The sequence below is a fragment of the Aplidium turbinatum genome, chromosome 18, assembly GCF_918807975.1.
Source record: "Aplidium turbinatum chromosome 18, kaAplTurb1.1, whole genome shotgun sequence".
Taxonomy (NCBI): Eukaryota; Metazoa; Chordata; class Ascidiacea; order Aplousobranchia; family Polyclinidae; genus Aplidium; species Aplidium turbinatum.
The window spans coordinates 19,978,960-19,992,580 of record NC_137489.1 but is presented as its reverse complement, the minus strand read 5'-3'; the positions used below and the strand labels follow the sequence as shown (position 1 = coordinate 19,992,580).

General features: G+C 39.4%; 1 long non-coding RNA gene across 1 annotated transcript; it reads right to left on the bottom strand.

Annotated features, from left to right (window-relative positions):
• Positions 1-12,583: 12,583 nt before the first annotated feature.
• LOC145787376 (uncharacterized) lies at positions 12,584-13,388 on the bottom strand. Its single transcript, XR_014291391.1, has 3 exons — positions 13,316-13,388; positions 12,973-13,091; positions 12,584-12,680 (listed from the first exon to the last, which is right to left on the bottom strand). It is a non-coding gene; the product is annotated as an uncharacterized LOC145787376 (long non-coding RNA).
• Positions 13,389-13,621: the final 233 nt, after the last annotated feature.

Genomic DNA, 13,621 nt, shown 5'->3' with positions numbered 1-13,621 from the left:
ACTTTATTTACAAGGCCGCTTGTGTAAAATTTTCTCGGAACTTCATGGCGGACAAATGCGGCCGACGGAAGGGCGAGACCCGGCGGACAAAATGTCGGTTTTTGTAGGTTAATCGCGGCGATGGCCGCCTTCAGTTTCGAGGCCTGAATTATAGGGTGATATTTTTATAAAAGATTCTCCCAGCTGGGCACGTGTCTAAGCGCCGTCGAAGTAGGAAGTAACCCAAATAAACCATCCAGCAATAGTAAGATTGAACATTCTAGTCTGGTGTAGTCTAAGTAAATTAGTTTTTTCTTGTAATCTTGTTGTCCTTACAATCACCTCGGCAATTGCCGACGCTAATTTCGAAAAGTGTGGTTAGTCTTTCTCACAAAGACTGCGTTTAGCGTCGCTGCAGCAATTAAGCTTTAATAGGTTGGATGTTTTCTTTCTTGCATCGTGCGATCTTATGAGCGCTGCTAAACTAAACAAACTTCTTTTATGTTTTCCTTTGCGACCTAAAAAGCGCGTGACTCGTGACCTGTTATCTTTAAAGTGGCGCCTTCGGATTTGCCGCATTTGTAAAAGCGATTGTTTTTAGTACGTCTTTAGTTTGTATCGGTTATTTTATTGTCATGTTCATTATGATGTCATATTCACATTCCCTTACGCCAGCGTTTCTTAACCTTTTCTGACTCTAGCACCCCTGTAAACAAGCTTGAACAGTCTAGCACCCCCTAACTATCATTAACATACAACTACTACAGTGCCGGCCAAAAGTTTAGTAGAGGCCGAAATCTTGACATGCTTTCACATCGATGGCGATATACTTTGTAATGAAGTCTCTTATTGTTGTCTAACAAACTGTACTACTGTTTTGATTCAGGATTTGGTATTTGACTTTCATTTTCCAACAGAAATTCAATTATAACCATATGTAAGTGAATCAACTCTCTTGAAACGACAGCACAGTTTGTTAGACAACAAGAAACTTCACTATAAAATATACCGCCAGCGAGCAAAAAGCATGTCAAAATTTCGGTGCCGCCATTAAACTTTGGCCTGCATTATTGAAAGGAAAGCAATGTAAAAAGGGTCTCGAGAGTATGTTAACGTTCTGCAGTTGGATGCTTCAAATGGTGTTACCGGAGTCTAGCAGGCTTCAAATCTGAGTTGCAAGAGACGAAATGGCAGGTCATACACTGTGCCCGGTCTGGTCCTCCACGATTGTCCAGGAATACAGTAAAGCCATACTTGACATATTCGTCACTCCATTTGCGAATCTGCTGATACTGGCAGAAAGACGAAAAAATGCAGAAAAGTAAAAGGGCATTTTTTAATATTATACTGCATGCATTTAGCACCCCCTAAAGTCAATTCCAGCACCCCCAAGGGGTGCTAGCACCCCCGGTTAAGAAACACTGCCTTACGCTGACCGGGAACTGAAGTTTGATTGTGACGTAACGAAAGTGAGACCATTCGGAGAAAAGATCAAATTGCCGACGCAAATTTGGAGAAAAGATCAAACGTGGCTTTCTCTCACCAGGAATTGCCAGCTGTGGCAGTTGCCGTAGCAACAACAATGCAGTGCGTACCGCCGTTTTTCCATGCAGCGTTGTTACGGAATTGCTTTGTTCTGTCGGATACCTAGCGAGAGACATAGCGTAAAACAAGAAGTTGCGCTGCAGTTGGTTGGATAGTCCAGCGTTTAAGAAAAATGGAAATAATTGTAACGAACACTTCATAAGTGGCATGAAAACAGGGTGGGCAAAACATATTTTGCCCACCCTCGTTTCATGGCAGGGTGGGCGTCGCCCACCCTGCCCACCCTATTTCGACGCCTATGGATACAGATATAATCAATTGCTCGCCACAATGAGAAAGTGATAGAAAATCGGCAAATTTTAGCAAAAATTATCAACTGCATCAAACTGTGTGAGAAATTTGAGTTGCCACTCAGAGGTCATGATGAGGTAGCGATCCATTATTGCAAAGAAGTTGCTTGCAAAGTGGTAGCTACACTAAGATTTAGGTTTTAGTTTTTTTTTTCTTGTTAGGTTACTAAGCACCTTTTCATTATGTTCAGAGCCATTCTTAAGCTAATTTTTATTGCTACATACCATCTAACACTCATCCTTACAACGCTGTGATTTTACTTAAATGAAAGTTCATACCTGCTGTATTAAATGTTTTTAATTTCTCTGAAATCGCTTCATTCGCATGATGACTACGTATGAGTGGTGCAACGATCAATGCATTCCAGAGGTTAGTTGTAATTTTTGAAGTTTTGTACCATTAAATATACAATTTTTAGTAAACGCTATATCTCATAGTTTTATGCTGGAAGTTTCATTTGGACTTATACGGAGCTGGTAAACAAGTCCCCCCCCTGGTAACTCATGACAAAGACAGGACTCGACCAAACATATAGGGTGAAACTACTTTACCTTTGCTTTACTGTTCACACACTTCAGTCCACATGTTTTGGTCAATTCCTTTTTGTCATGAGTTACCAGGGTGAGGGGGACTTGTATACCAGCTCCCAAACTTCTTATAAATCGTCTCAAATCAGATTTTGACATTACAGGAATCAGGGCCTGATTAAGGCTCACGGGGGCCCGAGGCACAGCTAAGTTTAGGGGCCCCTGTTGGCAATCGCTTTCAATGCAGTACCATATAGTCTCTGCGAATGATGAAATATGGGCTAACAAATAGTTCAAGCAAAACTATAACTTCATAAATATTAATTTAGCTAATTTACCTACAACTTTCTAACAATATGCCTGAGCACCAGTGGCCGAGTGGTTAGCGCGTTGGGCTCGCAGTCGAGAGCCTGCATGTTCGACTCCAGCCACCCGCACTTGCTGTTGTTTCTCTGGGCAAGAAACTTTACGATAATTGCCTCTACCCAGTGATCGATTTCGAGTAATGGGTAGTACCAAATTTAAGTCATAAAGTCATTAAGTCAAATTAGAGTAGACAACAGGAAACAGACATTGCAGTCGGCTGCAGCGTGGGTCAGGTGTACGTCGGGAGGCGTATGTACCGATGCATAGCGCTCAAGTCCGCTTTCCCGCAATGCAGGATAAAGATAATAAAACAAAACAAAAGTATGAACACTCTTATACTTGTCACAAAAATTATTGGATGAAAAATCTCTCTAACAGATTGGAAATTGAGCTCATTTCAATTTCATACTGGAAACACTAGCAAAATATATGCTACATTTGAATTTGAACTAGCAGAGTTTATTAACTGATCCTTGAAGCCAGTGCTGTGTTAAACCCTTTGTGAGCCCCGGGGCCAGAATAATTTTGGGCCCTCTATCGTCAAGCAGACCTATAATATTGTGTATATTTTCACTGCACCGACATGGAAATGTGGTTTATTTCAATAGACTTTCTCACCAGTTTAGAAAACAACACAAGTGTAAGTAACCGCAAACACAGGTCTATCATTTCTTAGCTACACCTTTGCTCGGAATGAAAGCCAAAAGTGTTAACAATTTCTAATAAAAAAAAATACTGGCAATGGAACATATCAAACATATCGGTCACGACGCGGTAATACCATCGTACAAAATTTTGACTGTTTGAACTTTGCCGCCCGGTACAGCGCAAATAAAACCAAAACTGCAGAAATTATTAATTTCCATTCAGATTTGGTCATCTGGTAACATTATTGTTTTTCCCCATTTTTATTTTTTATCTGGCAACATTACTTGTTCTGTCAACCAAGGTAAAAACATTGTAGGCTAATTGTAAACAAAAGCAGTGTAAAGCGTTTTGAGGATCAGGTGTTCAATTATTTTTATTCAACATTATTTCATTCCAAAGCAAAGCTTTCATAATTTTATGCAGGCATTCAAGTCTAATTAAAGTTTTTAGGGTATGGTAGCCTAGGTTAGTGGCAAGAATAAACAAGTCCTTGTGTTAAGAATGATTTTTGCTTTGTACCGTACAACATGTGATATGCCAGGCTGATAAGGTATTTGAAGATAAGAGCAATTCATGTGCATATATTCAGAAAAAGTAAATACAGAAGAACGTTTCTGCTAAAAGTACAGGACAGGTTTTTCCTGCTCGCAACATCACTAGTCAAGGATATTTATAATTATGATATTGTATGTAAATGTTAAAAATGAAATGATAATTAAACTATCTGAAATGCTATTTTGCTTACACCTAACAATTTTTTAAAACAAAACACTTTTATTGGTGAAAATAAATTGAATCTGTGAATTCACAAAGGGCCTAAGCCCATTTTTTTTATTTTACCTTTTGTGCTTTCCGATTTCTTTCAATGAAAAGAAATTGAATATGTGAATTCAAAAAGGGCCCTCCAGTTTTGTTTTTTTATTTCACTATTTGTGCTGTCCGATTTCTTTCAATGTCTTCTAAACTAAATGATACTTAAAAAAAACAGCCAAATTTTTCAAACATATCGGTAAACACATAAAAAAATACCCTATCATTTTCACATTGATTTTGAAATGGGCCCAACTACAGCAATTGCACTTCAACTTCTTTATAGTTTCTCCACAGAATCCTCACTGAGTGAACTTTTTAGGTATGATGCTTCTTACCAGTATGTTTAAGCATATAATCATTGTCGAAGTTTCACCACAAAAGTAAATGACCAAAATAATCAAAACAGTTGTGCTAAAAACACTTTGTGGCAATTGGGCCCTTTTTGAATTCATTATATTCAATTGCATCAAACCTGTTATATGTTAAATACATTTCTGCAGATCATGTTACTAACGTTATCGCATTTTAACTTTGTTTTTAGAGATGTTTCATTGTAGTCAGGGCCCAAATTTGTATAATAGGGCCCAAATTTGAGATGTTTTAGTATAATAAGGGCCTAAATCATCTTCTTAATGGACAAGTACATGCAGTGAACTTTAGCAACTCAAAAAACACTTTACTGAAACGCAAAAATCTATTACTTGTGAGCCCCTGAGATGGTGGGCCTCTGAGATGGTGGGCCCGAGGTCCGGGCCCCCTTTACACGGCACTGCTTGAAACCTATAAAAGTATTGACGCCTACGGTACTAAGGTAAAAAAATTGGGGGCCCCCAAAGCCAGGGGGCCTGAGGCCTGTGCCTCGTGTGCCTCATGGTTAATCGGGCCCTGACAGGAATGGCACTTGACTGGTTCTCTCATCTTTTTGACCGAACTCAGTCTGTAGCAATTGAAAACTCAATGTCTTCTGCAACATTCCTTTCTTCTGGAGTTTCTCAGGGTTCTGTTCTCGGCCCTGTCTGGTTTTGCCTCTACAAACCTCTGTTTGACATCATGAAGCGACATGGGCTTTCATACATAGAGTTTTACAACACTCATATGCTGATGATATACAATTGTATTTGCATGTTACTGATGAAGATTCATCGTGTTGTATTAAAAATCAAAAATGTTTGGTTGATATTTCAAATTGGGTGTTCTATAGCCTACTGTAGGCTAATATGTTAAAACTGGATCAAGAAAAATGTGAGTTTATTGTATTTTTTCCAAAACGGTGTATTTCAAAGTTTAACGACATGACCCTTAGCCTGAGTAATATTATTCCTTCTTCTTCTAATTCAATTAAATTGCTTGGTGTATCATTAAATCAACATTTGTGTTTGGAAAAATTTGTCAGTGACACTGTTAAATGTGCTTTTTTCATCTCAGAAATATTGGTTCCATCAGACAGTTCATAAATATTGATGCTTGTAAAACTTTAACTCATGCACATCCAGGCTTGTTTATTCAAATTCATTGTTAAATAACATTGTGCTATTTTGCGTCTTCAAAGAGTTCAGAATACTGCCGCTCGACTAATTACTTTAACACGCAAACATGAGCATATTACTCCTATATATACTAAAATCCCTGCATTGGCTTCCAGTATTGTATCGTATTCGTTTCAAAATATGTCTATTAATTTATAAAGTTTTCCATGGTATTGCTCAGAACTACCTGGACACTTTGCTTGTTCATTATAAACCTGCCAGAACTTTGCGTTCTCAACATTGCTCCTCTGGTGCAACCCTTCATGTAAGACACAATGTGGAAATCGCACTTTCCCAGCTCTTGCTGCCAGTTGCTGGAATTGTTTGCCTATTTGTGTAAAAGAAGCTGAAAAATTAAATGAATTCAAAACTCGCTTGAAAACGTTCTATTTCACTGAACATTATAACTGAAAGTACCGTATTAATTATCACCATTGTCATGCACAGTGCACACTGCACAGTGTCCAGGGGCATAGTTTGCACTGTGGATGTGGTGCTATGTAAATGTTAGTATATTATGCGTGAAAATTATTTGTACTTAGCCCTCGTAACAACATGGTTCACGGCACCGGACCGACTGTAGACACTATCGTCTAAATGTGTAAGTCAGCACACCTCTAAATGTGTTATGTGGTTTGTTATCTGTCTGTCTGAGTTAGCTGTGTGTGTCATTGCCATGTTGTTCTTTCAATTTTGTTGCTGCAATGCACTTGCCTTCCTCCGTACGTCAAAAGGGTTGTATCGAAAAACACGGTCAAACGATAATATTCAAGGCAAAATTTACGAGAACAATGTCAGTATATTATTTGAACTTAGTCTCTTCATTCACTTCGACATTACTGTTTGATTACATCTTCCAAACTATTATAGTCTATGGTTGGCTGCTCAACAAAATAAAGTAAATACAAGTGACTTTACCGCAATAAACAAAGAAAATTTGTTTATTTTAAATATCACCGTATGTGATGTAGTCCTGGTCCTTGGGTACTTACTATAAACTGCAACCAGCAGCAGAAATTTCACTTTGAGGCAGAATGGTGTTACCTCTTAATTGTCGTTGCTCATTGGGACAAGGTGTAGTAGCCTACCAAATAGTATCCCTGGCTGAAGTTACAGCTGTCCGAGCTGTGTATATGTTTTGTAAAGGCCTTTGTTTCATTTCAGGTGCAGTAGCCATGCATTTTATTTCGCTGCAGTAATACACACTTTCCTATGCGTGTTTTAACGATCATCGTTTGGCTGCTATTTCTAGTGCTATTTTCGTGTGTTTACACTTTGTCGTTGTTTGTGTGCGCTGGAAGAAATTAAGTAAACCTCCGTCATAACACCCAGCACCCCATAACACCATGGAGTTTTTCAAAGAACAGTAGGGCTGCTCCACCTGTATTTGAGACTTCTTGTTATATAAAATCTACTTGCACCTTAATTATGGAAATTTATGTCTGTGAAAACTCTTTGTAAAGGTAATCAATACATTAATCTCGATTATTTTGATTGCAATTTTTGCTGGAAATACGCTCAGAACGCACCAAATTCAATGTAATTTGTCAAAATTTTCTAGGGGAGGCCCCCCAGACCCCCCGTCGGAACGTTCGCCTTTGGCGAACTCTGCAGGGACATGTCACTTGCAGCACCCTCACTTCCACAGGCCACGAGCCGCCACTGTATGCAGCGTACTATTAAAAATGGTTTTAAAATTTACCCTCAATTTTCTATTCAGTTATTCCTACTTTTCTCACGCCAGCTTTTACCAAAAATGTGAGTAAATATTACAAAAAATTGACTAATATTTTCTCAAATTTCAGGTAAAATGTACCACGAGAAACGTGGAAATATCTGAAAACCATTGTAGAAAAATTTTACTTCAAATTTAAACAGTGCAGCGTGTTCTCTTTTGTTGTTATGAATTGACGTAAGAAGAAAATTGTGTCCTACAAATATTATTTCTCAAGTTGTGAATGAAGATGTATTTCGAGTTTCTCAAAGGCATTAAAATTTTTCAACATACCACTATGCGCTTATCACAATTTTGACGCTGCTGACAGCCTGTAATGCAATAGCTTGCTCTTGTTTGTAGTATCAGTCTTGTCAGATGTAGACAGTGGCGCCGCCAGACCTTCAACAATGGGGGGCAAACTATTGACAGTGCAAGACAGTAACGTAGTCAAAAAGTTTGAAAGGGGGGGTGTTGACAGCCGGCGGGCGAAGCCCGATGGCGTGTTCGCCGAAGGCGACACTTAGCGGCGGGGGGTCTGGGGGGCCTCCCCTAGAAAATTTTGAAAAATTACTTTCAGTTTGGTGCATTCTGAGAGCATTTTCAACAAAATTGTGGGTATGAATATTTCTGTAACATGGTGCTGTCCGGTGGCATAGCAAAAGGATAAGATCATGTTTTTTTCGGCATTTTTCGGAAATAAAGCTAAGTCTCTATGTTTTCTTGTTGCTAATTCCAGACTGAGATAAGTAGAACTCGGTTAATCCGGATTTGGTTAATCCGGATCTTCGGTTAATCCGGATAAAACTGGAAGTACATGATTTGTAATCTTTTTCTTGAAAAACAGCTTTTGATTATTTAATCCGGATCTTCGCCTATTCCGGACAAAAGTTGCGCTTTCTCTATCGCTTTATCCGGATTTGACCGACAGTTTTGCCATTTAATGCTAAAACTAAAACTTTGACCGTGATTTTTGTAAGTTTTCCATAGAAACTCGTCTTCGGTAACTGTTTTCAAAAGTTTTGAGTGACTACAGATTATTCCGATATGCATGTCTGAAGATGTAACTTTTGCCAGTGTGTTCTTGCGTTAGACGCAGAGTCTCCAAATACATTCATCTTACATGCATTTCAAAAGAACTCTATCACTGGGTCGCTAATGTGGTAATCGCGCGTCTCGTAATTGGCAGATGACCACACTAATGCGTTTAATTTCGGTGATTCATACCGATACCCTTCTATCTAGGTAAGGCTTGATAAAACCGTCATCGGTTAATCCGGATCTTCGCCTAATCCGGATGGAATCGCGCGTCAAATCGAATCCGGATTAACCGAGTTTTACTGTATTTGAATGTTTGGTATTGGCAAAACTCGCTCTTTTAATGCAGTGTCGTTTAAAACTAGGCAAACTTTGTTTTAGAGACATAGGTTGATTGCTTTTTTTGCGACATTATTACAGTTTTATTATTTATCAATTTTCTCCTTGGTTGATTCAAAAAGTGGTCTTATTCCGGTAAGTCACTAACTTTTATGCCCTGAAGTCAACCCAAAGTTTAGAAAATGTAACGTCATAGAGGTCATACATCTTGATGAGTGTCAAACAAAAAGCTTTGAGACAATGAAGTTACTTTAGGCTATTTCTGATGTATTCAAGCTTTGTATAACGAATAGCTGTTTAGATGTTAATCTAGATCGAACAAGCGATCTCAGCAGTTGCAGATGGCTTGCATCCTTGCACAGTTTGACGAGAAATTACATCATAGGCTAAAACTTTTCTTGTAAACAATGTATAAACATCCGTAAATTCAATTTGAAAGGTTGAAACCCCCGAACCCCCCTCCCTTGGCTACGCCACTGGTGCAAGACAGTGGTATATTATTTAATTTCTCTTGTTTTCTACCAGAGCTGGAAAAAATGTTTAGCTTTCCGGGAATCTGTTTTTTAGAGAAAAATTTCCCGCGGCTTACAATCACGATATATATATATATTTTACTGATCTCCGAAACTGACGTAAACCTTAAAAGTCATGTCGACACAGGGGCTCTATCCACTTTTAGAATTCGGGGGGTAATTTTTGGACAGTGGGCTAAAATCATCATAGTCATTTCAACTTCTGGGGGGCTGCGCCCTCCAGACCCCCCCATTGCAGCATCAGCTTCTTTCTGATCGAAGCATAGGGTTTCCAAGTAGTTTCACAAAGTATGTTTCGGAAAGGGCATTTTTGGGTAAGCAAACTGGTAGGCACTGCAAATGAAAACTCGAACCAATCATAAACTACGTTTTCCGTGACGTGAAAAAGGGCGAAAAGAAGATGATACAAAGCAAATCAAGTGCTGGATTTTCTATCAGCTGTTTGTTTGTTTGTTTATTTGTTTTTCATATTTTTACCCTGCATTGCGAGAAAGCGGACTTGAGCGCTATGCATCGGTGTATGCCTTCTGACGTAGGCCTACACCTGACCCACGCTGCAGCCGACGGCAATGTCCGTTTCCAGTTGTCTACTCTACTTATGACTTAAATTTGGTACTACCCATTACTCGAAATCGATCACTGAGTAGAGGCAATTATACTCATAGTGAAGTTTCTTGCCCAGAGAAACAACAGCAAGTGCGGGGGGTTGGAGGCGAACATGCAGGCTCTCGACTGCGAGCCCAACGCGCTAACCACTCGGCCACTGCTGCCGACTAAGTTGGCAGCTGGTTGGCTTTTTAGGAGTTAGGGTTAGAAAGTAGTCATTTCATTGGCGTGGGTTCGATTCTCACAACTGCTATTGCTCTTTTTTCTTCTGTAATTACCAAATAAAGTTCAAAACAAAGATTAACTCTCTGGCTAAGTGCGAGAAAGGTCACAATTGGACGGTAGCCTTTTATAACATGTCCTGATTGGTTGGCGGTGTCATTCTAGTCATTTGCAGTGGCAGAATTTTTTCTTGTTAAAGTGGCTACCAAGCAAACTAAGTTAAAACACAGCGTAAACGCCGGTAGGCACTTTAACATTACCCACTAGTCGAAAAGGTACGCAATCATGCGTGACATGTTCATTCGCGATTCAGCTGATTTCAGTCATGTGACTCGACACGTGATATTCTGATTGAAAATTTTTGATACAAAGAAATTTAACTGAATGCTTCACCACAACCACCGTTGCCTAATGGTTAGGGCAGAGGAGTAGTAATTTCGATTTCGTGGGTTCGATTCCCACCCTCTGCTAATACTATTTTTTCTTCTGCAACTGAATTGAATGCAAGAAGGATCTTAATGACTGCAATCAATGGAGTTTATAAGAAAAATTGTAACTAAAACACAAAGCAATTTCACATTGAAAAGCAGGCACTCTTCGACGAGTGAGTGATGTAAAAGTGCCTATCGTAAACGCCTGGCTCGTAGTTCAGGGTTGCCAAACCAAAAAATCATATTGAAATGAAATGTATATTCATATTGATAAAAAATTCAAAATGTGCTAACAGCGAAAATATATTTTTCAAAATTTGATCAATAAAATATCACAAAACCTTTTCAAAGCCAAATGAGTGGGGGGGTGATTTTGCATTGATCACCCCCCCACTCCAATTAGTGGGGAGGTGATCACCCCCCTCACCCCCCCTTGGATAGAGCCCATGTGTCGACATATTCTTGATGCCCCCCTTATCGAAAATTGTTCTTTGTAATAGGCTACTGCTTTGAAGGAGGATTACGACTATGAACAAAAGAATAAATTTTAAACTTCATTTTGAATTGAAAAGACATGACGTAATGTCTTCCAACCTTAGTTATATATTTTTCATTACGTAACGTCTGGTAGGAATAAATTGAAAATTAGTATGATCACTCAAAATGAAAGCAATGGGACTACGAATCCTCACTAAACCAATCAATCAATGGTCTTGTTGCACCGAAGATGACAACCTTATATTTTACTGATCTCCGGAGCTGACGTAAACCTTAAGGCATAAATCTGTTGCATAGCATCTTTTCACAAATTGGGACTAGGTGGGCAAATTTTCAAAAAAGGGCACTTTTCGCGCGTACATGATGGGAAAAAGGGCATTTATTTTCCGAGCGTAAAACGTAAGCTTAAAAATGTATAGATTTCTCAGGCAAATTGTGGGTAACAAGGCAAATTATAGCCTACCTAGACTAAACTTTTGAGACCCATAATAGACCTATCCCGCAGCTCTGTGCAATGAAGCGTGACGTTGAAAACAATCACGCTGGCTGCTTCATTGGCAAGCACCAAATTGCTTGTGAATACTTGATGACTTGTTGAGTACCCAGTAAACATTGATTGTTGGGGCAACATTGGCAAGAAGTTGGCCGCAACATTGGCAAGATGCAGACGCCAACGTTGGCAAGATGTTTTATGCACCATTTGGATGCATCTGGCCAGCGTTGGCGTCTGCATCTTGCCACCGTTGGCGTCTGCATCTTGCCACCGTTGGCTTCTGCATCTTGCCAACGTTGGATTATGCATCTTGCCAACGCTGGCTACTGCATCTGGCCAACGTTGGCTTCTGCATCTTGCCAACCTTGGCTTCTGCATCTAGCCAACATTGGCTTCTGCATCTTGCCAACATTGGCAAAATGTTTTATGCACCATTTGGATGCATCTGGCCAGCGTTGGCGTCTGCATCTTGCCACCGTTGGCGTCTGCATCTAGCCAACGTCGACTTCTGCATCTAGCCAACGTTGGCTTCTGTATCTTGCCAACATTGGCAAAATGTTTTATGCACCATTTTGCTTCATCTTGCCAACGTTGGCATCTGTATCTGGCCAGCGTTGGCAAGATGGCTTGTGCACCATTTTGCTTCATCTGGCGCCTAAATTCTGGTTGACTTTTATGCACCATGACGCTGCTTCATCTGACCTATTGACTATTGTGATGCCCGCGCTTTGACCAAGATTGGCCATGCGAAGCAAGCTGGTGCATAAAACATCTGAACAGCATTGGCATTTACATTTGCCAAACGTCTCTGTACCTAAACCTCGCTCATCACCAAAAGTTTATTGTTGAACCTAGCTAATCCTTGGGCGAAAGAACAGCAGCAACACGGATTTATAAGCAACATTACTCCCTTTGTGACAAAGCAAAGTAACAGCGGAGCTTCTTATATTTTCACATTTATTAGAAACAAGCTACATCAAATCGTATTGACAGATGGATATTCATTGCACATCAGCAGCTTTTTCTTGCGTATCTTTATCATTCTGAATTCCTGCGAATGAAACAAAAATATTTAATTCAAGAGGGCTGTTTGGCAACAGTGTAGGATTTTGATCAGTTGTTGTCCAGGATAATACGAAGTTAATTGACAATCTGCAATATCAATGTAATATCCATGGTAATATCCCTCTCTCCAACGTGCGTGACAAAAAACTTATCATTCGATTCTGCGCCACGCAGAGCGATAATCAAGTTCCAATACATTCTAATTGCGTGTACAGATAGTTATTCAACAACTAAAGCGACACATTCGCAGTTGTCTTTCAAACATACAACAAGCTCACCAAAAGTTAGTTTTTGCCGTTTTCGGCCACCTTGCCTGTCCTTCCAATTTCGAAATCACTCTGAAACTCTTCATCAATTTGCTGCACGGCAGCAGCTTTGTCGTGCGCCATCACCATGTCTAATCATGAAAGTAAAAAAAGAAGTGTTAAATCAGCATATAATGCCGACATAGCCTACTAACCACCATGTTCGTTGTTCACATCAATGCGAGTACACCACTAAAACATTTTCATACATTACTCAATACTCTTCACAATTACATCACACATTAATCAAAAGAGCAAAATGGCATAGTTATGACATAATCATTTAGTCGTAGTAGAAACATTTATCCGTACTCACCAAGAACAACCTTTTTCAGATTCTTCTTTAAACAATCAAACGAGTGCTTAGACTTCACGATGTTTTTTTTTTTACTTTCTTTGTTCTCGACATGACTTGAACTGTGTTGTGTTCGATAATAATAGTTGGAATAAGTCCACTGATACAATCGCTTGCATTTTTACCAACAACTTAACTTAAATTTGTCACCTGCAAAATGTAAATCGAATGTAATGACAGGGGTTTCATCCATCATATTAAAAAGCTTCAGCACTTGTTACAGAAATTTTCGACTGTTACAAATGACAGCCAACGTTTAAAGTTTTA